The sequence below is a fragment of the Cebus imitator genome, unplaced genomic scaffold (assembly GCF_001604975.1).
Source record: "Cebus imitator isolate Cc_AM_T3 unplaced genomic scaffold, Cebus_imitator-1.0 Scaffold825, whole genome shotgun sequence".
Lineage (NCBI taxonomy): Eukaryota > Metazoa > Chordata > Mammalia > Primates > Cebidae > Cebus > Cebus imitator.
This window is the reverse complement of record NW_016108140.1, coordinates 346,352-350,770: the sequence shown is the minus strand read 5'-3', so window position 1 is coordinate 350,770 and position 4,419 is coordinate 346,352.

Here is a 4,419-nt window from a genome sequence, read left to right as displayed (position 1 = left end):
ACTTTATTCCTTTTTATGAATAAATAATATTCTAAGTAGATAACCTACTTAGCTTATACATTCAGCTGTTGATGGACACTTGGGTCATTTCCACCTTTTTTGCCTATTCTGATTAGTAATGCAATGGAAACTGGGGTATTGGCTGGGCATGGTGGCTCACGCCTGTAATCCCAGCATTTTGGGAGCTTGAGGTGGGCAGATCAGCTGAGGTCGGGAGTTCGAGACCAGCCTGCCCAACATAGAGAAACGCAGCCTCTACTAAAAATACAAAATTAGCAGGGGGTGGTGGTGCATGCCTGTAATCCCAGCTTCTCAAGAGGCTGAGGCAGGAGAATCGCTTGAACCCAGGAGGTGGAGGTTGCAGTGAGCTGGGATCGCACCACTGCACTCCAGCCTAGGCAACAAGAGCAAAACTCCATCTAAAAAGAAAAAAAAAAAGAGGGGAGGGAGAGGAGGGGAGGGAAGAAGAGAAGGAGAAAATTGGGAAGAGAAGAAGAGAAGGAGAAAATTGGGGTACAAGGTTCTGAGTTTCTGTTTTTATTTCTTTGGGGAATATATGTTAGGGCAGAATCGCTGAGTCGTAGAGCAATTCTATGTTTAGCTTTTGAGGAACCACCAAATATCCACAGAGGCTTCACCGTTTTACATTCCTACCATCAAAGAGCAAGGGCTCCAATTTCTCCATGTACTCACTAGCACTTGGTATTTTCATTTTTTTTTACATCGTAGCCATCCTAGTGGGTGAGAAATGGTTTTGATATGCAATTTCTTAATGACTAATGATGTTGAGCATCTTTTTGTGTGTGTTTCTTGGTCATTCATGTATCTTCTTTGGAGAACTATCAAAATCCTTTACTCATTTTTCCTAATTAAAAAAAAATTATGGTTGTTGATATTGTTGTTGTCAGAGTTCTTTATAAATTCTGAATAGTAAACCCTGACAAAAATTGTCTCCTTTTGTCAAAACTTTAGTCAGGTTCCTAAGTCCTTTCCGACTAAGGCTGACCTTGTGCTCCCTCTCTGTCCTTGTAGAATCTAGTTTGAGAAAAAAAATCCTGCTACATCAGTTTAACCAGAAGCCCCTTATACTTGATATTTCCTCTCAATCATTTTCTATCCACTGGCCACCACCCTGCTCCTCGGTTATAAATTGTCTTTATATAAATTGTCTTTATAACCGAGGAGCAGGGTGTCCTTTGCTGGAGTCAGAATTGAGTCCAGTCTCTCTCTCCCACTGCAAGACCCCATGGCAGGGCTCCCTGCACTTACCTCCATCGCACCCTTGAGTAAAGTCCGCATTCCTCCTTGAAGAGTGTCATAAATAATTTTTTCCTTAAAAAAGTTTATCAGATATATGATGTGAAAATATTCTCTTTCATTGTGTAGTTTGTCATTTTACTTTATTGATAATATCCCTTTGGTGAACAAAAGTTTTTAATTTTGATGAAAACTAATTTATCTACCTTATTTTTGTTGTTCATACTTTTGGTGTTTTATCTAAGAATTTCTTGCCAATTACACAATCATGAAGACCTATCGCTATATTTTCTTTTGAAGGCTTTAGCACTTCGTCTTAGATCACTAATATATTTTTTGTTGTTTTTTCTGCATGGTGGAGTATATTTGTATATGGAAATAGAAGTCCAACTTCATTATTTTGCATTTTGAAATCTAATTATAACAATACTATTTGTTTAAGAAACTGTTCTGTTCTCATTGATGAGATTGCCGCTCTTATCAAAATTCAGTTGCCCATAGATATATGAGTTTATTTCTGGGCTCTAAGTTCTATTCCACTAGACTATTACGTCTTTTTTTTTTTGTGAGGTGGAATCTTGCTCCGTCACCCAGGCTGGAGTGCAGTTGTACAATCTCGGCCCACTGCAACTTCCACCTCCCAAGTTCAAGTGATTCTCATGCCTCAGCTTCCCAAGTAGCTAGAATTACAGGCGCCTGCCACCATGACTGATTAATATTTTTAGTAAAGACGGGGTTTCACCATGTTGGACAGGCTGGTCTCAAATGCCTAACCTCAGGTGGCCTACCTGCCTCAGTCTTCCAAAGTGCTGGCATCACAGGCGTGCGCCACCACGCCTAGACTATTATCCTATTCTTATGCAAGTACCACATTGTTTTGGTTACTGTAGCTTTGTAATAAATTTTGAAATCTGTAATTTTGCTCTTCTTTTTCAAGTTTGTTTTGGCTGTGCAGCGTCCCATGCAATTACATATGAATTTGAGGAGTGGCTTTTTTCATTTCTGTAACAACAACAAAAAGTCTGTTAGATTTTGATAGAGCTTGCATTGAATTTGTAGATTGCTTTTAAGAGTATTGACATTTTTAACAATATTGTCTTTCTGAACATGGAATGTCTTTCCATTTATTTAGATCTTCTTTGATTTATTTAAGGAATGTTTTACAATTTTTAGTGTACAAGGCTTTCACTTCTTTGGTTGAATTTATTCCTATTTTATTCTTTTAGACGCTATTTTTTATGAAATTGGTTTCTCAATTCCTTTTTGCATTGTTTATTGCTGGTGGATAGAAGCAACTGATCCTTTTGGGTTGAGCTTGTGCCTAAATACTTAGGTGTTTTCTACGTATATAACCACGTTATCTATAAGTAAAAACAGTTTTACTTCTTCATTCCCAACTTGCATGCATTTTATTACTTTTTCTTGCCTAATTCTCTGGCTAGAACTTCCAGTACAATGCCGAATATCAGTGGTAAAAGTGGGCATCCTTGTCTTGTTTCTGATCTTACAGAGAAAGCGTTGAGCCTTTCACCAATGTGGGTTTTTAATAAATGCCATTTAAAATATTAACAAGTTTTCTTCTCTTCCCAGTTTTCTGAGTGTTTTTATAGTGAAAAGATATTGGATTTTCTCAGATTATTTTTCTGTATCAACTGAGATTACCTTGCATTTTTTTTTCCTTTGTGCTATCCATATGATGTATTACACAGATTGTTTTCTTATGTTGAACCACCCTTGCATTCCTGGGATAAATCCCACCTATGCATGGAATATAATCCTTTTAATATGCTGTTAGGTTCACTTTGCTATTATTTTATTGATGCTTTTTCATCTATATTAATAATGTATACTGGTCTATAACGTTCACATCTTCTGATGTCTTTATCTGACTTTGGTGTCAGGGTAGAGAAACAAGAGGGGCTGGGTGACACAGTGCATGCGTGTCTGCTCCCTAGGACCGAGAGTAGGGTGGAGCCTGGTGGAAAATGCATCTAGGGAGCCAAGGGAAGATGTCGAGAATGCCATGTGATAATATCCTCAGTGAAATAAACTAACTGGAAACATCGCTTTCTGGATCTGGTCTCCCCTCAGAGACAGACGTCCGAAGCTCTGTGTCAATGGCTCTTTATTTTGGGGGATTCTGGTGAATCCATGAAACACTCATTCCAGAAAAAGTGAAAAGAACAAATACACAAACTGATATGGTTTGGATGTGTCTCCTCCAGCTCTCCCACTGAAATGTGACCTCCAGTGTTGGAGGTGGGGCTTGGCGGGGACGGATCATGGGAGCAGATTTCTCATGAATGGCTTGGTGCCCTCCTCACGGTGATGAATGAGTTCTCACTCTGTTAGTTATATAAGAGCTGCTTGTTTAAAGGAGCCTGGCACCTCCTTCCTTTTCCCTTGCTCTTTCTTTCATCATGTGACATACTGGCTCCCCCTGCTTTCTGCTATGAGTAAAAGTTCTATGAGCTTAATCAGAAGCTGAGCAGGCGCCAGTAGCATGCTTGGCTTCTGGTGAGGCCTGCAGAATCGTGAGCCAAATAAACCTCTTTTCTTATGAATTACCCAGCCTTGGGTATTACATTATAAAAATACAAAAGAGACTAATATACAAAGATTTAAAGGTAGTTCCAGTAGCCCATTCACGGTCCCTGCCCATGGGCCCTGAGTTCAGGCCTGCTAGCCCCATGCCCGTTTTTTCCCAAAGTGTCAGCATTTTCGGGGTGCTTTCTGTGTGCCAGGCATTGGCCAGGGCGCTTTATGGATCAATGCAGTCTCATTTAATCCTGATGATAACCCTGCAATACAACCCTGTGTATTATCAGAGCCATCAGACAGGTAAAGAAACTAAGGTTCAAAGAAGTGAAGTGATTTGAGCAAAGAATATAGCCAATGAGCGACTGAGCCAAAACCAAATCTCCTGATTCCAAGTCCAGTGCATTTTCCTGTCACTCCCCTGGAATTCCTTTCCTCTCCATTCTCCCCATTCAAACTCCCCCTGTCCTTGAGGCTCAGGCGTCCTTCTTCTAAGAAGCCCTCTTTTACTACCACATAGCAACACCTAATTACGCACCATCATACATGATGTGTTACAAGAACATGCTAGAACACGATAATTATGTACACCTAATTATACACCATCGTTATCTTCACATGGCT